The sequence below is a fragment of the Hesperophylax consimilis genome, chromosome 1 (assembly GCF_061612785.1).
Source record: "Hesperophylax consimilis isolate HC1 chromosome 1, BYU_Hcon_1.0, whole genome shotgun sequence".
NCBI lineage: Eukaryota > Metazoa > Arthropoda > Insecta > Trichoptera > Limnephilidae > Hesperophylax > Hesperophylax consimilis.
The window spans coordinates 44,899,072-44,924,005 of NC_142836.1; positions in this window are offsets into that span (position 1 = coordinate 44,899,072).

The window sequence follows — 24,934 nt, forward strand, 5'->3', positions numbered from 1 at the left end:
TCTTACCTGACAATTACAAACTCAACCCTTAAAAACAGTTTTTTAGTCAATACATATATTTTTATTAATTAATACATAATTTTAAAATACTTAAAATAATACTAAAATACTTTTGTTTGATTGAAGATTGAACCTTCCTCCCCAAGGAATGGAGTCAACAGTGTTAATAATAACTGAGCCAAATCCCGATTGGGTTGGATCGACATTTATTTCGTCTATTAACTGCTGTAATGTCATTCAAATATAAATTCCAATTTCAGAGAAATGTGTATATGTCCGCATGTAAATGGGTAATTGCCACCAAAAGTTGAAAGAATGCATTGTCACCGACAACGAGCCTATCTGCAGAATTTCAGCTCGATGGGATGTCGGGAAGTGGGTTAATTTCCACTTTCAAAATTTAAATTTATTCATTTACGAAAACAAAATTGAAATTAAAACAGATGTTTTTAAAAAACTAACAAGAGACCATTGGCAATCACGAATATGACATTAAAACAGTCAATATACGAAGTAAATGTCGGTCCTACCCAATCAGGATTTATTTATTTATTTATTAAACGCCATAAAAGGCTTTTACAATAATGTGATACATGAGATTATAAGTACACAGTGGTACATAGGCGAATATTAGTATTACATTTAAGAACACAACAATATGTATACAAAACGACATTGAATGTGATACAGCTGAAATTTTCTTAAGACATAGAATGCTTCAATAATAGAAAACACTTCATTTAAACAGGATAAAATATACAGAAAAGGTGACTTGCCAACAGATATAATCTAGCAAAATATTATAGTAGCGCAAATAGTAGTGAGTTTATTGTTACAATCAAATTTATCTCCACTTGTCCACTATGGCCGGAGTGTATGGCAAAGTAGCTTCAACAATTCAGGGCTGTCAGAGACTTGACAATTTAAAATAACATTTGGCTCAGTTGTTAGTGCGGTTGATCCCAGTCCCTGACAACAAACAAAAAAACAAATATTCATCCATTAATAAAATTAGAAGTGTTATCATTAGGTTAAAAATTATGTTTTTACGGCCTAATTTTTTTCTACACCCAAATGTAAATAGTCAATGAAAACTTTAAAATGCTAATGTAGTCATTGTCTCAGTCGTTTTTATGTTAATGATCATGATATGTACGAGTATTATATCTATGTATACATTTTGATTTTTCAGTGATCTGGCGTGGACAATTTTCATTCAACTTCTATGGGACATGAGACATCATAACATCCTAAGATTTAAGATTCATTCTCATACTCATCTATCATTTTGTTCTGCCTGAATAGTCAGGAGTTCGATAATGTACTAAAATATACACAGTGACCCAATGAAAACAACACCACTTTGAGACGTCTTGGGTTTACATTTTAATCGATTGAGATTTGATATTTTTTGATTTTGGTCGATTTCAGGCTTTCTTGTGGTTCAACATGCATCTGTATATCTGTTTATATCTTCATAATTGTATATTCGTTTGCCGTGTACAGATTTGGATAATGATTATAAGGATGTTGTTGATATATTTAACGCATCGATCACTAAATACAAACAGCTCTTAGTATAATTTATATCGAAAACAAATCTAATTAAACAAACTACCTAGCTCTGTTTCAACATATTTAATTTATTTATTGTACTATTCTCAACCTACTATTTTTCCATCTTGCATAATGTGTATTAAGTATTTTGTTTTTGTGATGTTTTTTGCTAAAAACAATAAACAGGTAAAAGCCCAGTTGGGCGTGAAATCAAAAATAAATAAATAAATAATAATCATTCACATATGTATTTACGACACTCATTCCCATCTAATTTTTTACTAACTTATTTAATGTTTTCATCAGTCAGACCACTTTTGCCTTTCTTTACAAAAAAAATGTTTTTTATATGCAAGACTTGTAAAACGTCTCATATTTGAAACCAACTGGTGGCATTATTACCTATATCTTTGTCAATTTAATCAGGGACACCTCAAATCCGATTTAAAAAAAACCCTTTCTACAGCCATGAGGTCAATATTAATATTTCTAACACTTGATCAGCTCCATTGGATAGAGTACCTACATGGTAAGAATGTGAGTACCTACATGGAAAAAAACCGCCATCTAATGAAGCTATTTTATATTAATTGTGCAAGACGGAGAAATGTTACATGCTTTTAGGTAATTGATGGTTGTGAAGACTAAAAACACACCCTGAAGAACTGGATAAAGACAGCAGGAGTGGAGATGTTTCTCGGAGACGATCAGAACGCTCCAAGCTTTCGAGCAGAGATGATGCATTATCCGCAGTAAACTGGAATATGTACAAAATAGGTTTATGCGTTACCTGTATATGAGGGAATATAAATACTATCCATTCTTGTTTGTTTGTTGTCCGCCGGAAAATATTTTTAATCTCTGGAACTATACTTAATCCATCTATTTTGATAGATGTTATCTGATAATATGTGCCTATTAAGTACACAACTGAGAGATCTCATGCATTCTTTTATGCTCCAAAAGCGAGGACTTCTGCCTATCAGAACGGGTCAAGCAACAGAGCGACGCAACTTTCATTGATTGTTTCTGCATAGACCATCGACATTTTCAACGTCACTTACAGACAGTTCAGCAAATATCTTTTGACGCATCTCACAGAATAGTGATACTGCCCTTATGACCTTTTTATACTTATATTTACCTCACATTTGTGATCTTATCTGTAACATATTGGTGTATAACCGTTTTATGGAGAACATGAAGAAATTAATAAATAAACTCTCGCATCAAGGCCTCTAGAGCGCGCGGTTTTTATTGAGCCCCGTGTACGAAGTACTGGTACAGAACACAGTGTTCTGGTCTTTGATCTGTATATTATGCTGTTCTGCAGTGAGTCTAGTGACTAGTGACTAGTGACTAGCGACTAGCGTCTGGCAGACTAAATGAGGTTAAGCCCAATTGAAGGAGCGGTGTGTAGGCTGGACTGATTACAGTAAATTACTGCCTGGCGTCGCCGAGTCTCTCCTACTCGTTTGTGTGACCGGGAAACTTGAGTTCTGGGACCGCAGCATCCTCGTATTATTTTAGCAATAGCCGCTCCACACAGGAAATAAAATCCTTATTGAAGGTTTATGCCATACTATATGTTTACAAAAGTAGGACGATTCATGATGAAACAAAACAAGCAGAAATATGTCAGTGCATCCGTTGTGCGCGCGAGTGTTATTTTATTTATTACAAAATAATACAAGATTTCAAATTATAACACTATGCAAAATAATATTTTTTTTCAGGTGTGCTCCAGAAGCTCGTGTTTATGGGAGGAGTAATTATATACAAGAAGAAAATAATGCTTACAAGGAGATGTGTAAACAATATTCAGTCTTATTTAATAACTACAAACGTAAATGAACATACAAATTAACATACCGTAATACACCCGTTCGTTTGTAAATAATAATAATAATAATAATAATTGGATTACTTGTATAGCGCCGTTTTTTTGCAAAATCACCTCAAGGGCGCTGTACAAACTTATAATACATCTCTACAGTGATCTATGTTATTACTTAACTATTTATGGAGATAATATACAGTACAATACTTACCTGGTAGGTCACTTGAGATTAACACTTAATTAACATTATATAATTGTTTATTAGCGAAATTTAGATACAGGATTTAGGAAATAATTGGAAAATTGAATATAACTGGACTTTCTCTTAGGAATGGTATATTTAATTTAAGGGTACGACAGCTTAAAAAGGTAAGTTTTTAGTTTAGACCTGAATTCTGTTGGACTTGTTACGGATCTTAGTTCTGGAGGAAGTTTATTCCAAGCCTTCGGCCCAGATACTTCGAAAGCGCGATCACCAAACTTAGTATTTGGCTTGGGCATAGGTTCTATCAGTCTGCCTACAGCTGCTGATGTTGCTGATCTAAGAGTTGACTGCCTCAGACCAGTGTTTTCCGGGACGCATAGTTCAGAGATGTAGGGTGGGGCCATTGAACTATAATTGGAAATGCAGTTTTTATAAAAGACATCACTCTTAATTTTTATTTTAGGCTAGAATCGCTATTTAATACTTACCAACTAAACATAAATTCGTATTATAGCCTAAATCACGAAATTTAAGTTTTTTTGTCAAAAAGGCCACGTAGCAGTTCCTCGGATCTTTACAACATTTGTGATGACAGTAAAGAAATAAAATGTTAAAAATTATTTTATATTTTTTCAATCAACTTTCTTTGATAGTGATGCCGTTTTTGCAAGGTTCGTCAAACTCGGAAACAATTAAATTAATAGCGCCCATCTATTATAGCTGAAATTTCAGTGCGATATAATATCTTTCTTCAAACATTGTTCTCACTGGCTGTTTCATAACTGATGTAACCAAGCAAATGTGTGATATTGTTGATTTGTCTTGTTTACAGTATGACGTCCACGTTATATTTTACCTGCATAACACTGATCACACTTTTGGGAATTTCCTGTTACATTGTTTGCTACTTACGTTACATAAAATTTTGGATTTATCGTTCACTTAAGATAAAAACCCAGATAAACTAAAATAATTCCAGAATCTTAACGACGTAAGTGAAGCAGCCGTGCACAAAAATATGCGATGCGCGTTCCTGGTGTATTGGACAGACCCAAGGTTAAATTTGACCTATCAAATCTCTAAAATAAAGTGGGAACTTAACGACATAAGTGATGAGGTCGTGAAAAAACAATATTAGGCGCAAGACCCGGCGTAATGGACGGACTTACGGTCGATTTTGTCCTAGCAGGCCTAAAATATTGTTTTTTCTGTAAGGTTTAGTTATTACTGATATCTCAAATGTTTCTAGAGGGATCCATTGGGAAGTTACTATTAATTCATCGTTTAAAAAAATAAAATCTGCTGCTTACCGCTAATTATAGTTATAAAATGTTTTATATGATTTTCAAATCGTTGTGCATAAAACATTTTAATTGTACGGTCCTGTTTTTACTAATCTTACATATGAATAACTTTCATCCTTCTAGAAACATTTCAGATTTTACTAATCCTTCACCAGAAATACTGAAAATGTGAGCGTCGAGCAAACCCCCGCTATTAGTCTTGTGCTGACTTCTGCATATTTGGCGTGTAAGATTTATGCTAAAGGTTTTTAATAACAACACCTTAACAAATAAATTGCACATAAAACAAGGCTGTAAATGTTTGTGGATCTTTGATGATTTTCTCAAAGAAAAATACTTGTCTACAGTGTGGGAATACGGTTTATTACATAGCACTGTTTTGGCGCAAATTCACACAAATAAAAAATGGATTTTAACATAAACTATGTATAACTCTTTTGGATAAGGCGTCTCATTATATTTTATGATATCTGTGACGTAGACTGACTGACTGACTACTGACCTAGGAAAATATATTGATACACTTTCATAGAAGGTTCAGATTTAACCGAAACGGGTTTGTAGGTACTTTATATTCCATGTGGTGTTATTTTTTTGTTTTTAATTTATAAACCAACTGTTTCAATCAGGATTGAAATAAATCAGGATTTTATAAAACCAACATAATAAATAAACATACCTGTACATGTATATAAACATACTTATGCATATATAAACATACTTATACGTATATTTACATACTTATATATACATACATAAACATACTTAGACATATATAAAGATATTTGCAGATATATAAAACCCTGATGAAGGTTCATGTCGAATCGAAACCGGTTGTTTTATATATTATACTCAAACAAAAAGATATTCAAACTAAGTTATTTGATTCTATTTATGATTATGTATTCCCACAAAGTGATAGCTACACGTAAAAAAAATTCAATTTTTGAAATCAATATAATATTTTTAACATAATTTCGTTGATTTAAATATAAAAATTATAAACTATTTTTACAGCGCTGAATTTTACTGAATAGTTATGAAACCTGTTTATTTGTAATCATTTGTTATTCTTGCCTAGTGGTTATTTCCATTTATTATCCAATAACAATTCTTATAATCACATTTATAGGACATAGCTGCATATATATACATTTATATAAATTAACAATAAGTATTCACTAACTTATTAATAATTGGAATGAATATTGACATAAAAAAGCGTTAATTTTATCTCACTGATGGCAGGGAAAAGGAAGAAAATAAAGAATTTTATTTTCAAAAAGTTGTTATTATATCATTATGAGCCAGTTGTTTCTTAAAACTAAGATGGTAACAGAATTTGAATAGAGATTTCACAGAACTTGAACATTAAATTTGATGAATTGTTAAATTTCTGTAAAACAATTGGCCAAGTAATAATCACGCCTTTTATTAGCAGGGGTCAACAGAAAGGATGAAATGCCACGAAAGTCATGCCTGAGCAAATACATAATTATATTACTTACTATATATTATACTAAACCAGTAAAAAATCAGTAAAAAAGGTTTAAAAAGACGCCCTTGACTGTCGCAATCTAACAGTGCATATCTTTAAAAAAATAATCAATTTACACTGCTGTTATAAGTTTTATTTTTATTATTCCACTGTTAAAAATGCAATACTGTATACCTTTTTTCACAAAAACGAAAGTAGGAAATATTAAGCATTAAGACAGTATACCGACTTTCAAAAGCAAAAAACACAGTACGGTGTATAGGTTTATGATGCTCGATAATTACAGGTTTCTTGTAAACATCATGGGCACTGTCCCACATTTTATTTATTTTTTATTTATTTATTTAAGGAGAAAACACAGATACAGACAGTAATTAAAAGATAATTTTCTAAAACAATAACTTGAGAATTCGCCTGCATCCTAACTATTTCTCACTGATTGACTAAAATTCTGAGAGAAGCCAAGAAGCTTGTTTTAATCCTATTTCTTTTGACAAGTATTTTTGTATGACTTTTATTCTATTTTATTTAATATATATGTACGTACATATATATTATTTTACTAGGCATAATTTGAAAAAAAAAGCTTTTTCAAATTCTGTTCATATTCTATTTGAATGGAGATAATAATTGTTTATAACATAAAACCACAGACATAGGAATTAATGTCTATGCATAAAACCAATATACATAAAACCGAAAGCATCCAACAATGTAATTTTTGCACGTCGAATAATGTACTGTATTCTTGCCTATGAAAAGCATGTAAAAATAAGAAAAAAAGATAATTTAAATTTTTGTATTAAGTTTTATTATATATATTTTTTTAAATTAGCAAACATAATCCGAAACAGTCAACTAAATATCTAAGTCCATTTTGTATTACATTAGGTTGATAAAAATGAAAGGTCTCGTATCTCAGAATGCGATTTTTGCTCATAGCTGCCTTCTTTGCCTATGACAGCAGTATAATAGGTAACTATAGTAAGGATGGGGATATCCTCACTTGACGCTCGGTGCTTATCCTTGCAAAGGCTGCGTGATGAAATGTCGGCATTCGGAAAGGAGTGCAATAGAAAAAGGAGGAAACGTCCATTTGAATGGCTCGCAAGGCTTCCGGTCAGAAGGCAGGAATGCATGGAATTTAACGTGTTTGTTGTTTGTACCTTGCACTGCATATCTACTACCAGCAAAGATAAACACCATACCAACAGGGCATCTGCGGTAAATATAATGTGGCAATGAAACGTAAAAAGTTATTCAATTTTGAGCCCTTTCCTAGAGAAAACCGTTTATAGTGAGTACCTAGTTGGGCCGACTGCACAAGAGTTCCAATTGCTCCCAACTGTCTGGAACCTGTGGGACTATGGCACCCTCCATTGGAGTATAATGTAAGACTGAAGAATATGAGAGGGGTAAGAGCCTGGTTATTCAGACCTAAAATACGGCTAAAGCCATTTCAAGCATCGTCGTCCCTAAGCAGAGGTCGCTGACAGATGAGATTTTTTTAAACATTGACTTTACACAAAAGGTCCAGAGGAATATAATTTCCTATGAAATCTTTGGGGATGTTGTGTGGAGAGTCTTTTATGTAAACGAAGGATTGTCAGTGTGGTCAGGAGTGAGGAATAATTCCATCCCTCCTTGGAGGGGTCAAAAAGGTCTTTCTCAACCAGCCTCTCTCGATCTGGCCTGCAACAGAGTTGGTGGGCAGTCGCATCCGGCTTCAAAACCTGGAAAAACCTCACTCCGAGCACCCCTGCTAAGCAACCAAAAATAGTGAAACATTTGAGGATACCTATGGTAGAGGTCAATATCCAAATATACGAACCAACACAAAATAACGTCCATTAAAAACGTTATTAAAACAAACGATAAATATTTTCAGACACGTGTCATGTAGTGTTAGTGCGAGTGTATGTGTCAGTGTGTTTGTTGGTTGGTTGTTTGGGTGCAGACAAGAGATACGAGAAACACGGCGCAGCGTCCAGAGGTCTGCTCCGAGGTCCGGGGTACCCCGCCTGACAAGAAGTCGCCGGAGCGCTCGGACCCCCGCGGCCAGCTTGTTTGCCAGGCGGCGGGGAGCAAACCCGCAACCGTAAAGCTACACTCACTACGCACTGTGACTGTAAAACCACGCTTGCACACTGCATACTTACTTTTATAACTTACTAGCTGAAGTCTCCGGAATAGCCCTGGCTTTACACAGAGTTTTTTAAAACCATTATTTTGAACAACAAGTGTGCAAGTTTTCAACAAGAAATTTCAAAATTCTGCTTTAAAGAGTGGAAACAAGGGGGGTGGGAGTGGTTTTTAGAAATCTCACGTAGACAGACATTTTCCTTCTGTTTGGAGGTCAAGTGTGCAAAATTTCATCACTATCTGAATGAAATAGTAGTTTTGTAACAAACAAACCTACAAACCCACACCGAGAAGCTCTTTTTTATACACGGTATCCGGAATCTAGTAGTACAAGAGGGAATTTGGTGTATGGTGACTGGATAACTCATCAAAATGACAACACAACTTTGAAATAAAGCCATGAAAGTGATGAATCAAAAACTAGGTTAAATAGGTTATGCAAGTTATGTATTTTTTTTTTCATCGTTTTTAATAACTTGATATGATTTCATAAAGATGTGCTGAATTGCCAGTGTATCAAGTTATCATGGAACCCTGATGAATAAAAATCACTTTTGGAGTCGATTTTGTGGTACAAGTTTTTACAATTTTATCTTTCGTTTTCGAGTATATCCAGTCTGAAGTTGGAATTTATTTAGTCAATTTTGAAAAAAGTCGATGTTGATTTTTTTATAACTTCTCTGTGTGATGCAGATTCACCAGTTTCCAGCTTGTACCATCACTTTCTAGACACCGTCAATATGTAGATAGACACCTACGCAGATATCAACTTTTACTCTTTTGATGTGGTCTTATTACAGTAACGATTAGTCGAAAATAATAACAATGGTGCATTAAAAAATAAAAATGTGTAGAGATTCTGAGTACGATTGTCGTATAAAAATATACAATTTTAATATTTTCATTGAATTAATGATTTCAGAAACGGTTCCAACTGGCTACAACGTCATCACGAGGTAGAAACTGCCAATTTCTGGCGTGACGTCAAAGCCGCCCAACTCAAGAATTTAAACGAACATGTCGTTTTGGTGGCAATAAGAAAATGGCCTGTTTTAAATCGATATAGAAAATTTATTCGTCAACATAAAAGTACCTCAATCATCGTAATTGTTTTCGTATTATTTCTAGAATATAATTAATGAAAATACCCCATTGAAAAAATAGATGTACCTACTTGATGTTTTCTAACCTTCTCCCACCCTATCTCTTTTTCCTGCACACTCCTTCCATTATCACAACAAAGATACTCCAAATTGGGGTTGCCATAGTCCCACTGGCATCGGAAAGTTGGAATTGTTGCAAAATTCACGTAAAAATGCAATGATAGATACAAAAAAATAATCAATAATATTTTCCCTTTCTGATAAAATGTTTCTAAATATTACTTGATAAAGATGTTACAGATTATGAACCGAAGTAAGCGAAATTAAAGAATTTTTACACTATTCTTTGTTACACAACCTTTTGTTACAATTATATTCAGGGGTGAGTTATTTACTCTAAATTACTTCAACGCTAGCGCCTGTATTTTAAAAGAAACCTAACATAATTATGATAGTAAAATTAAATAATGGCTCAAATTGAATAATATCTCCACATATTCACATCTTGTTACGTCCATTGTCAAGTTTACCAGCAATGTTCGGAAAAAAGTTTTAAAAACGACAATAATATTTATTTTAAGTCGTACTCTAATTACTACTAGTGGAAATACAGTAGGGAAGGAAGATCATAGATGGAGAAAACTTAATCATATAAAATACTGTTATTTATTAAAAATCTTGTCAAATTATTAGCTTTCCTGTTAAAAACGGGACTGCAGGCCTCCAACGAATGAATTGACAGAGTTCCTAACAATGTATCAGTTAAAAGTGAGTGTTTTATGAGGACGGTGGAACACGTGTTCACACAAGAACTGATATTGATATACTGATATTGTCGCATTCCGTAATGATATTTATTAGGAAAAGAACACCTGTTCTCGATATAATCTGAATGACTAATATTTTATCAGGAAATTGGCATGCTTTTTTAACAGTATCAATTTTCTCCGTGTAGAGTTCTACAATTTCTACATGGGCGATATGTGGGTACCGTAAGTCAATAAGAACTTTCACGGTAGATTTAATTTAATGGTTCTTGATTCAAAAAAACAGCCAGGGCATAAATTTATGAAATTAATTGCCAAGAATGTAATTTAAACTCTTATTCTTTTGGTATCATCCTTTATTTTGGGACTCAATATCTATATAACTAATTCAATTTGATTTTGTAATGAATGATATTTTAATTTAAGTAAAATCAATAACTTTGTATACACCACTTTTTATTAAAAATATATCGACATGTATCAAAACCAATAGTTTTTCGTCAGGTAAATCAATATTGACAAACAAAAGTAAAAACAAACAAGTGAACCCGGAGAAAAATGAGTGATGCTAATTTTATAAGAATCTCTTCAAGTTATTGGTAATCCGGTTAAAAACGGGATTGCAGGCATTTAGCGAATTAAAAACATGTTTCTTAATAAAATTTTAGTACACAATATATTATTACGATGTTGAAACGCGTGTTCGAATACGTTTATCAGGATACCTGTTAATACATTTGTTAAATGCCCGCAATCCCGTTTTTAACCGGATTACAAATAATTTGGAGAGATGCTTAATAAATTAGAACTATTATAGAATTATTAATCATTTGCCTATTTATTATAAACAGTAAATTGTTATTTTCTGATGTTTATCTCTATTAAGGTATATGTTTTATAACATATTAAAAAATAATGTATGAATACTAAAAAAAGATTAGTGTTACTGTTATCTTTAATTGTTTAATTGAATTGTTTCGCCTAATGAATAAATCTAGTAAAACATTAGGTAAAAGTAACTACAACACCTGATATTATGTCACTTAAGTTATAATACAATCATGAAATGTGAATAGCCTAAGAATTAACCCATTGGCATCCGAATTGTTTGGCTAAAAAATTGTCCTTCACATCCGAATTAATTTTGTACCAAAATTTTTAAGTGCAGTGGTGTACTAAATCTTGCATAACTTTTAAACTAAACATGCAAACGAAACAATCTTTTTTAATTTACTTGTACATTGAAACAAGGTATGTTAAAAACATATGCATTGTAAAAAAAAAATAATAATTTGATTAAACGAGGATATGAAATTTTTTTTTTTTTCAAAAACCATTTTTTTTTTAAAATTGGATTTAGTAAAGTTGTACATTAATCATACTTATTTCCATAATATATATTTTTTGCCATTTAGGCTCTTGTTAGCAGCCCACCATGCGATTTACGAACAAGCTTGTCAATTCCCGAACCACACGCCATTTTGAAAAAATTCAATGAAGCTGAAATATAACAAAATTTCAATCGTAAATATCAGGAAAAAATTGTACCAATGGAGTCCTGCCAATAACTACGAAATAAATGCTTAATTATCTACAGAGCGATTGGCATTTAAAATTTTAAACACAGATGTCAATAATGTATCCCTTTTTCGTTTTTAAGCCGACAGACATCAGACCCGCCGGGACGGCGTCGTTAGATTTTAAGACACATCGCCGTACACACGCCAGGAATGCGTCGTTTGAGGCCAATGGGTTAATGAGGCAATCAATAATAAAAACACCAGATAAATTACTTAAAGAATGCTGCGTAAAATGAGTGATTTAAATAATTAACTAGTTACTCCTACGTTAATTTAGTTGTGAAGTATTGGACTAATTTATCAGACACATGGGCACCGAAAATGCAAATTTAATGTCTTTCTTTGCTTATGTTGACCGAGCAAATTCACGCTCACTATTATTTTAAGGTGAAGCCAATAAAACTGGTTAAAAGTAAGGTGTAATTAAATAGTAGGGTCTTACGCAACCTTGTTAATCAATCTTAGAACCTGCTCCGCTTTGGCAATAAACTCTAGCTCTAGAGATGATGCTGCTGATATTCATTTTGATAATAACTTTCATGAACCAAATAATGTACATCATGTTTCTAGGAGATTGTCCAGTGCAGTGTGGGAGTTACTTGCAACACTGCTATCATTTGATTGGACCCGTGTTTGGTGTGTGGAGGTAAGTGCATTCAATACTTATTATTGCATCCAGAAGTTACTATTTTTGATCTTTTTTTGTTATTGTTGAAATACTTTATTTTTTAACACAGTTATATTTTACAAGGTCAGTGTAATAGGATCTAGAATTTTCAATTGATGCGCACGATGATAGTATTTCTACTTTCCTAGACATCTCATTTATTTATGTCAGGTAACTCCTCAACGTACACAGAGAAAATTACTGATAAAAATATTTCTAATGTACTAAGAATTTTCACTTAATGAATGAATTGGCAGATTTCCTGAGAAACTTTTAGTAAAATATTTATTATTTTCACGATGTCGGAACACGCGTACATAAAAATCCTAACGTTTTTGCGTTTCGTTATCATTAAGATAAACGCAGGTGCATGAATACGTGTTTGCTAGAAGTTTATCAGAAAGCTGCCTGCAGTTCCATTTTTCACCGGATTACCAATAAATTTAAGAGATTCTTAATAAATCGGAAATACTCATTTTTCTCTGTGAAGTTCTCGACTTATATAGTTCCACTTGTTCCGGGCAGCTGGACTCTTATTTGGTATTCACAAAAACAAATGTCTAGGTCAAACTTCAATAACTTTATATACATTCCAAATACTTACTTTGGCGGCCTCAGTTACGTAAAGGTCTACGCATTTGACTTTGAGACAGGAGGTTGCGGGCTCGATTCCAGTTTATGCATATAAAAAATAGAATGACATGAATTTTTTCATTGCATAAATATATTATGGACGCTGTCAGTATCGGTGTAGTGATGTTATTTGAGGTTCTTTAGAAAAATTGAAAAATAACGTTTTGACAAGACTATTGTCATTTCTGAGACTAAGTTCCAGGCATTTGAAGTATTTTTCTCGCAGGATCGTCTGAGGACCTAATGACTTCACATTACAAATTGCAGCGGTGAGCACGTGGCCGAAATTCTGCATTGAAATAATGTCTGGAACGTCAGACATGCGTGCCTCCGACGTGAAGGCAATTTGGCCAGTGGAGATTCATAAAGTGGGCGAAGGAACAAAAAAAATAACACGCCAGCCCTAAATCTCTGCGCCGGGCGAGGGTTCAGAGTAACCCCGGGGTCTGTATGACCTTACGTGTGTGGTTAGCGGACTGGTCAGGTGGCCAGTGACCAGTGCTCAGGGAATGTTCGGCCCACGGACATCTTATCATCGTAACAAATTAGATAGGGCTTTAGCAATAATCTTATGATCAAAAATGTTTTTTAAATTATTTTTTTTGAAAATTGATAGCGAATCTTATAATTAACATCCACAGGTCCCTGTAATAATAAAAATAGTTAAATTACATCACAAACTACTTTTTTTTTTTATTTATTGTTATTAAGTTTAATTTGTAGAACTCCATTTTATTTTTTTATTTTTTATATATACAATAATATTATTATTGGGTTTATAAAAACAGTTTATTTTTAAACAAGTTCTGCTGTGTAATTATTATTACGCGTGACAGCTGTTTCGCCCTCTGAAGGCATTATCAAACTGTGGGTAGCCCACTTACAGACGATAAATTTATATTATTTCTAGGTAGGTATTTTAATTTCATTTACTGATTTCTTAATTGATTTCTAAGTAAAATATCAAAAATAATTAATGGTTATTACCCCAGCAAAGTTTCCCCAATTAGTGTAATGTTTAAATTTGACTGAATGTCTTTATGTTAGTTATTCCCAAACGATGACTCATAGGGTTATTTTAATAGCATAATTAAGTACTTCATAGTGCACTCATATTTGCATTAGGTTTGAAGATATCTAGTAGGGGTGAACGAATTATATTTGTTTGTTCATTAATTAGAATAGCTTTTGGATTATTAGAGTTTTTGTTAATTTCTAACTGCTCTAAAAGATTCAGTTTACGGCCTTTATTTTGTATGTGTAACGGAGTTGGTTTATTATTATCATTAAGTGAGTGATTTTCATCTAGGAGATGTTTGGCAAATTGAGATTGTATTTTATTATTATTTTTAAAAGATCTTATATGTTCTTTAAACCTAGTGTTAAAGGACCGGCCCGTTTGTCCAACATAAACAGCGTTGCATTCGTCACACTGGAGTTTATAAATGCCACTATTTCGTAATTTGAGTACCTTACTTTTTGAGTTTTTAAGAGATGATCCTAAGTTGTTATTTGTGCGGAAGGCAATATCTAAACCACACTTTTTGAGGACTTTGGCAATTTTATTAGATGTCTGTCCGATGAATTCTAAACACCCGAATTTATTATTCGTCTTATTATTAGTCGTTGGGTAAATTAATTTAAGGTTATTTTTGTGTTTGTTATTATTAATTATTTTTTCAATGTCTCTACCCTTGAAGCCATTATTTTTAGCAATAGTTAGGATTGTATTTTTTTCCTTCTCGTATGCTTTCTTGTCAAGTGGGATATTAGTAAGCCTATGTACCATTGAGTGGTAGGCAGATAATTTATGTGACCATGGGTGTAAAGATTTATAATTAATGGTCGTATCTGTAAACGTAGGCTTACGGAAAATTTCAAACGTATGTTTATTATTTTCTCTACCGATAGTTAGGTCTAAAAAATTAATTTTATTATTACACTCTCTTTCAACCGTAAAGCAGATTTTACGGTTGATGGAGTTAGCAAATGTGACAAAAAGATCTAATTGTCTGTTGGTACCTTTCCAACAGACCAAAATGTCGTCAACATAACGAACATAGTATATTATGTGTTTGCTAAAGATTGAATTTAAAATTTGTTTTTCAATGTAATCCATGAATATTTCTGCAAGAAGTGGACTGAGGGGCGATCCCATTGGTAATCCGTCGTTTTGTTGATAGAATTTATCATTAAACTCAAAGTAGTTAGTTTCAACACAAATTTTAAATAGATCGAATAAGTCTTTTTTAGTAACTGGGTTTATATTAGATTCGTCTAAAATATCTTCAATGATTTTAAGGCATTCTTGAATAGGGATATTGCTAAAGAGACTGACCACGTCTAAAGATATGAACTGGCAATTGTGCGGTAGATTAATGTTTTTTATTTTATTTACAAGTTCGAGAGAATTTTTAACGCTATGTTTTGGGTAGAATTTAGTATGTTGTTTGAAACTTGAATTTAGTATGTTGTTTGAAACTTGTTGTTGAAACTTTTGAAGAAGATGAAATAAATTTACTAGATAAAGGCTTCAAATATAAAATAAATTCAGATATCACTAAAAAACAAATTGAATGTTTGGCAATCGACACAGAAATTTCTCTGTCTAAAATAAAAAATAACGGCTTACCTAAACAAATAACAGCGGATATATTGAGAAAAACTTTGAAATCAACCAGTAAAAATAAAAATAAATTCAATATAAAAGAAACGGAAATTTTAAATGATATTAAAGCCAAAATTAAAAATAGCGACCTCACAATTACTAAAGCGGATAAGGGAAATTCCGTCGTTATATTAAACAAAATTGATTACTTAAATAAAGTAGAAGCATTCCTAAAACCAGAAGACTTTGAAATCTTAAAAAAGGACCCAACGGACAAAATTTCAGTAAACGTGCGCAACCTAATAAATAATTGCCAATCAATATTCCCAAATAAATTCGCTAGAAGAAGTGCAATGGTGATGAATCCAAGGGCTCCTGCATTATACGGACAACCTAAAATTCACAAGGATAATATCCCCATACGTCCCGTGGTTTCTTTTATAAACGCCCCAACGACAATACTCGCCAAAAAACTTAACTTTCTTTTCAAACAACATACTAAATTCTACCCAAAACATAGCGTTAAAAATTCTCTCGAACTTGTAAATAAAATAAAAAACATTAATCTACCGCACAATTGCCAGTTCATATCTTTAGACGTGGTCAGTCTCTTTAGCAATATCCCTATTCAAGAATGCCTTAAAATCATTGAAGATATTTTAGACGAATCTAATATAAACCCAGTTACTAAAAAAGACTTATTCGATCTATTTAAAATTTGTGTTGAAACTAACTACTTTGAGTTTAATGATAAATTCTATCAACAAAACGACGGATTACCAATGGGATCGCCCCTCAGTCCACTTCTTGCAGAAATATTCATGGATTACATTGAAAAACAAATTTTAAATTCAATCTTTAGCAAACACATAATATACTATGTTCGTTATGTTGACGACATTTTGGTCTGTTGGAAAGGTACCAACAGACAATTAGATCTTTTTGTCACATTTGCTAACTCCATCAACCGTAAAATCTGCTTTACGGTTGAAAGAGAGTGTAATAATAAAATTAATTTTTTAGACCTAACTATCGGTAGAGAAAATAATAAACATACGTTTGAAATTTTCCGTAAGCCTACGTTTACAGATACGACCATTAATTATAAATCTTTACACCCATGGTCACATAAATTATCTGCCTACCACTCAATGGTACATAGGCTTACTAATATCCCACTTGACAAGAAAGCATACGAGAAGGAAAAAAATACAATCCTAACTATTGCTAAAAATAATGGCTTCAAGGGTAGAGACATTGAAAAAATAATTAATAATAACAAATACAAAAATAACCTTAAATTAATTTACCCAACGACTAATAATAAGACGAATAATAAATTCGGGTGTTTAGAATTCATCGGACAGACATCTAATAAAATTGCCAAAGTCCTCAAAAAGTGTGGTTTAGATATTGCCTTCCGCACAAATAACAACTTAGGATCATCTCTTAAAAACTCAAAAAGTAAGGTACTCAAATTACGAAATAGTGGCATTTATAAACTCCAGTGTGACGAATGCAACGCTGTTTATGTTGGACAAACGGGCCGGTCCTTTAACACTAGGTTTAAAGAACATATAAGATCTTTTAAAAATAATAATAAAATACAATCTCAATTTGCCAAACATCTCCTAGATGAAAATCACTCACTTAATGATAATAATAAACCAACTCCGTTACACATACAAAATAAAGGCCGTAAACTGAATCTTTTAGAGCAGTTAGAAATTAACAAAAACTCTAATAATCCAAAAGCTATTCTAATTAATGAACAAACAAATATAATTCGTTCACCCCTACTAGATATCTTCAAACCTAATGCAAATATGAGTGCACTATGAAGTACTTAATTATGCTATTAAAATAACCCTATGAGTCATCGTTTGGGAATAACTAACATAAAGACATTCAGTCAAATTTAAACATTACACTAATTGGGGAAACTTTGCTGGGGTAATAACCATTAATTATTTTTGATATTTTACTTAGAAATCAATTAAGAAATCAGTAAATGAAATTAAAATACCTACCTAGAAATAATATAAATTTATCGTCTGTAAGTGGGCTACCCACAGTTTGATAATGCCTTCAGAGGGCGAAACAGCTGTCACGCGTAATAATAATTACACAGCAGAACTTGTTTAAAAATAAACTGTTTTTATAAACCCAATAATAATATTATTGTATATATAAAAAAAAAAAAAAAAAAAAAAAAAAAAAAAAAAAAAAAAAAAAAAAAAAAAAAAAAAATCACAAACTACAGTTAAAATTACAATTACAAACTTTTCACTGCTGATGATGAATCTTTGGACAATGTAAATGATTTTTTTTTGTTACAAAATGTGTTGAATGGGTTGGAAGGTGGGGGAACATAGGATTAGCATAAAGCAACGAAGGACGGGAGTAGAAGGGAAGGTAGAGTAAGGTTGCTTAATGAATTTTCGTTTTACGTCTCGTATAGTCGAGTTAAAATGTGAATGTCAGAATAATTTAAGAAATGAATTTGGGGATATGTAGATAGGTGACCGGATAAATCATCACAATGTGTCAATATCACAAAATCACATCTTTAAAAGGATATATAAAGTCATGGAAGGTGATGAAACAAAAACTTTATTAACTGGGTTTAGAAGGTCAGGTTAGGTTAGGTTAAAATTTTATTTGCATCGTTTCTAACGACTTTATATCACTTTTTAAAGGTGTGTTGAATTGTCACTGTGTTGAGTTATCATGGAACCATCAATGCATCGTCAAACAAACGACTACTGGCATTTACTCGTAGGTAGAGGTGAAAGTTATTTTTATTAAATTACTTTATTCGAACAAAAATAATTACTGCATGAATATTATTTAAAATAATTGGTAGTCATACAAAGCTATTAAATAACATCTCGTATGTAGGTTCTGCCCGGAGAAAAATGAGTATTGCTAATTTATTTAGAACCTCTTAAAATTATTCGTAATCCGGTTAAAAACGGGATTGCAGGCATTGGTAACTTTCCTGATAGACTTTTAGTAAAATACGAGAGTATTATCACGTTGCGGAAGACGTGTTCATAAATATCTTATTATTTTCGCAATTCGTCACTATATATCATCAAGGCAAATGCAGGTACATGAACACGTGTTCAGATATATTAGGAAATGCAAAATTTACCAAGAAACGGCCCACACTCCGTTATTAACCGGATTACCGATAATTTGAAGAGATTCTTAAAATATTAGCAATTATTAAAAAAATATATATTTAATACATATATTAATTTCTACGTAAATGCAGTTTTTTTAAGAAGTATACATTTAATATGTACATTTTACTAAATTTAACACATTTCAATTATTTATTAACCACAGCTTTATCATTTTAGCGGAGAATATCTCATTATCTTCCATTTTCAAGTTGGTTACCCTACATGTTTACTACATTATGCTGTAATGAATTGGCTATAATTAGATTATATTCTCTTAATATATAAACTTTGTGCTATTTTTTATTTTATAAAATTATTAAGCTCAATACAGGCTTATCCTAGTGACGTTAAAATTGTAACGTAAAAAAGATACAATGTAAAGAAACAATGAATAAATAAATTTGATTCTGATTTGTTTGATGATCTGTCAATTATTTCGTATTAACTGTGAAATTATAAAGTGTTTAAAGATAACTTGTTTTTACCCCAAGTAAAGACGATCTTAGTCGAATAGATCTAATTTGCAGATAGATTTTTGAGTTTTTGTATTTTCACCTATTGAACTAATGGCTAAGTTTATTTGCTGCTTGTTATTTTAAATGCGTTGATTTCCTTCAATATAAGTGAGCTCAGTGCATGGGAAGATGGGTGCCTTTGTAATAACAACTGAAATGGTGCAGAGGGGAGCTGATTATCTGTACAACAATAAAATACTTTCTCGGGTCCGAACCCTCATTCAATAACCAGGTATCTAATCTATAACCTTAGGGGTAGTTTTTTTTGTATTATCTTCAAATGAAACACAACCCATTAAATCAGTTCAACTATTCTTAATTGAACTAGGTACCTACACGAACTGCATATTCTCATTTTCAAAACAACATTAAACTTACCATAGCAGATATTCTGACGGTAAAAATCCAAATATTGGCAACAAATATTTAAAGACATTTAAAAAAAATACTATTTCCACTTAAAATAATCATTTTATATCTCATTTATTTTCCATAAGTATTTTATTTTCTTCTTAATACTTCTTAGTACATAATAATTGACGGCCTCCGTGGTTGAGGGGTAATGTTCTCGACTAGTAACCCGGAGGTCACGGATTCAAAACCCGGCGTGCGCAATCAAATTTATTTGATTAGTTTGTGTATTTCACAAGACCGGTCTCCATATTTTTTTGACTTGTTAAATTTACAAATTATATTTATATTTTTGTTAAAAATAACTACTAACCTAACTAACCATCTACTATTTTTATGATCAGATTGGCCGCACAACGCACGTGAGCTGCTCTTAACTAGCGAGTAAGTTAAAAATATTAAATACTAAATTGATGAGAATCCCCGAATAAGCATAATGAAAATTTATTTCATATTATATTTGACGGCCTCCGTGGTCGAGGGGTAATGCTCTTGACTAGAAAGCTGGAGGTCGCGGCTTTAAAGTAAATTTTATTTGATCAATTTATGTGATTTCACAAATTACTCATTTGAAATCATATAAACAAAGTGAATTTGCGGCACGTTCCAGTATTGCCCTGGTGTAAGACCACCACTCAGAATTGAAACGTTTCTTGAAATGGCTTTGGCTGTGTTTTGTGACCAGATCTGAAGAGCCAGGTACTTTCCCACCTTCCTCTTCTCCATCTCCTTCCCCCCACTACCTATAGCCTTACAACATATCGAAATTGGGAACAGTTGGGACTCAGTTTCACATTGTAAAAAAAAATACGCTTTATTTCGCATTTTATTTTATTTTGACTGCTTAGTTATTTATTTGCTATTTGGGAGCGGCTCACGTGCGCTGTGCGGCCCGTCAATACGAGGCTTATCATCCGCATTATTGTACAGGATTTTCCAATAAGAGGTGTTATTTTGAATAGCCCGCTATTTCGGTAGATGTTACTTTTGAAGCTGTCATTTTTTGACATTTGACAAGTAAAAACTACGCCATTACTAAAAATGGAACGATACACTCTTTAACAACGCATTGAAATTATTAAAATTCACTTGAGTGAATCAAATGCAAATCATCTTGAGTGATGAGGCTCATTTCCACCTCGGTGGCTTCGTCAACAAGCAAAATTGTCGCATCTGGGGCTCGGAAAACCCAAGAATTATTGTTGAAAAGCCTCTTTATCTTCAACGTGTGACTGTTTGGTGCGGTTTATGGTCCGGCGGAGTCATTGGACCTTACTTTTTCGAAAATGAGGCTGGAACAACAGTTACTGTGAATGGATAGCTATTGAGAGATGATTAATGATTTTTTATGGCCGGAATTGGATGGTATTGATCTGGACAACGTTTACTTTCAACAAAACGGCGCTACGTGCCACACAAGCAACAAAACCATTGAACTTTTACGATTAAATATCAAAATAACACCTCTTATTGGAAAACCCTGTACCAAATATTCTCTAGCTTGTATCTTCTTATTTACGTGATTTTGACTTATTAAAATAACAAATATGTAAACTCGCTTTCTAAAAATTTGTTAGGAAATGCTTTCGAAAGCAAAAATAAATCAATCTGTTTAATATCATAGATTTCATTAATAAAAAAATATATGATTCTTTTGTGACGCTTGAAAAGCAGTGCTTATGTAATTAATAATAATAAACACATGTAATAAAGACTAACGCGTTCCACGATGATTTTTTCCGCATCAGCGTCAGTCAAGTGGCATCTAGTTGTCCAGGCCAAGTCATTGAGCCAGTTCTACCTACACTCTACAGTCCACACGAGAGATAATTGGAAAATGATTGCTCGGTCCGTAAGTAACAAATACAAGTAGTAACACCATTAAGAGTAGTTCTGTGTTCAGTGAATGAAGTCTGCGGCACGTGCCACAGGAGTGAATGTGCAGCTCTTACAGAACGAATTCCCAGCCAGAATAAATTATCCCGAACGCATTCCCGAAAGGAGATCATTCGAGGATGCTGCAACCTCAGGTAAGGCACTCATAAATCTCAGAGCCTACACGGGGTACATCAGGTGTGAAACTGTCATCAGATTCATTTGCATATTATACTTTATGCTTACCATACTTTAAAGGTGGTGTTTTAAAGTTTGTATATTATACAACACCGAATTTTTAGCTGGACATGTTTTGAGAGAGGATGGTTTTGAGGTAGCTGTCAAATGCTTGGAGGTTGGTGAAAACGGTATCTTAAATCTTTTGACAGTTTTGCGATAAAATCGAATTAAACAAATCTAACTATACGGAGACTGATAAAATATATCTCTTCGAATTATTCACTAACCAGTTAAAAACGGGATTGAAGGCCGTAAACTAATTTATGAATAGGTTTCCTAATAAACTTTTTATTAAAATACGAATATTATTTTTATTATGTATTATCACGATGTCGGAATGTGTCCATAAAATTTTTTCGCATATCGTAAATATATATTATTAAGACAGTCGCAGTTGCTTGAATACGTGTTCCGATATTATTTATAAAAAAATACCAGGAAGCGGCCTGCAGTCCCGATTTTAACCGGATTTCCAATAATTTAAAGAGATATAATAAATAAATTTGCAATACACATTTTTCTCCGTGCAAGTGAATAGAATACACCATGTTCCACGCTCATACCGCGAAACTTTGTGGTGTGATTCATTCATGAAAAATTTGGCAAATAATGTAGATATTTTTTTCTTGTATGGCTTACAAGGCGTCCGTATCACATCTTTGTAATAATTATTTCTTTCGACTCGGTCAGCTGTTCTATTTAAGATTTGGAATGCGAGACTGGCAATTTTGTTATCCGAACATGTGCATTACTCGTAAAAAAAATTTCCGTCGATTATATTATATCAAAAATATCATTACATACACCATTATTTGAGCTAACTTTAGTTAAACACCTTTAGATAAATACGGGCGAGTAAATATTATGCCGGGTGAGAGATTGCAATTGTACGAAGCCAGTTGGACTATGGTATCCCCAATTGGGGTATGTTGTGAGGCTGGAAGTATTAGAAATTGGAAGGAGATGTGGAAGAAGAAAGTTGGGATCTAGACACCAAATACATTTAAAGCCATTTCCTGAATGGTGGTGTTTCCCCACGGAACATTCCGCAAATATGCTATTGGTATATTATTTTACATCAATTGTACGTAAAATAAGGCACAAAAATTATATTTAAATTAAATAAAATGATATAACATTGTACAAAGCAAAATTTTTTTCAACACCGACATGTATTACTTAAGTCAATATGTACAATTTTTTTGATTTTTGGGTCTAAGTCTATTTGCAGTGCCAAAAACCTTGTAAGTGCCTTATTAGACATGAAAAACATATCGATCTTTTGATCAACTGCATTTAGGAAGTATGTGGCACTCCATGCAGGTAAGTTTATGAACAAATTGGTGTGGCTGGCTCTACAGTAAAGGTGGTTATGGTGAAGTCATCGATAGTGAGACTCTGGTACGAAGAAATTAATTTAAGCCAGAATCTCATTGTTCGATATCAAAAGAAAATATATCTATTTATTTTTATATATTTATTTATTAAACGCCATAAAAAGCTTTTACAATAATGTGATACATGAGATTATAAGTACACAGTGGTACATAGGCGAATATTAGTAATACATTTAAGAACACAACAATATGTATACAAAACGACATTGAATGTGATACAGCTGAAATTTTCTTAAGGCATAGAATGCTACAATAATAGAAAGCACTTCATTTAAACATGATAAAACATACAGAAAAGGTGACTTGCCAACAGATATAATCTAGCAAAATATTATAATAGCGCAAATAGTAGTGAGTTTATTGTTACAATCAAATTTATCTCCACTTGGCCACTATGGCCGGCGGGTATGGCAAAGTAGCTTCAACAATTCAGGGCTGTCAGAGACTTGACAATTAAAAATAACATTTTTAATTAAAATAATACATCCGTTAGCGAACACTATAAGACATCTGAAGTAAGCAGTTTATATAGATGCTATACATATACATATGTTACACACAAAGAAAAACATGTCAGTATGATGCAGTACAAACAGACATTTAACATTTCACAAACATATCAGTTACATTCACAACCAAGTATTTTTGTCTTGATGCAAGACGGTGAGGTTTTGAATATATCAAAAAGGTCTGTATACGTGTTGGCAGTGCGGTAAAAAGGCGCCAACGGTGAATGATACAATTATATATCAAAATTATAGGTGAGCATTTGTTTGCGCGCTCCTGAATTTGAACCAGCGATGTCAAGCCGAGGATATTAGCAACATGGCCACGGAAGTATTCCTCACTGTACTATCATGTTAGCTGAACATTTATAATATGAAAGTTCTATCAACGGGCAGACGCAAATATTGACAAAATAATTTCCATAGAAACGAAATAATAAATATTTGTTTAACCTACCCATGCGAGTTCGCCAATCATAAGTTAACCAAGTTATTGAAATTGATGTCAGAAATAAAGTTGTCAGATTAAATAATCACGAAAAGCTTTTATAAAAAATGTCGCATAAGGACAAATTAAAAAATAGAGTTCTGAAAACAAGAACAACAATGACCTTCTGATAAAATTCAATATCCCATAAAACAGCTTTTGTATGGAGGTTTGGGGTAGGTACCTTTGTAAAAACTAAACGTGTACTTGATATCGCGGTTGACAAAACTTTTGACTGAATTTACTTGTTCACGGGAACAATGCAGTTTAATACTATTCAAATAGCTAAACTCTAAAAACATCAAATAAACAAAAAAACATCGTAAGGGACGTTTGAAAAACGTTTTTCCATAAAAAATGATATTATAATTTAAAGATTATTGGCTGTGCAATATTGTTTTGCTTACT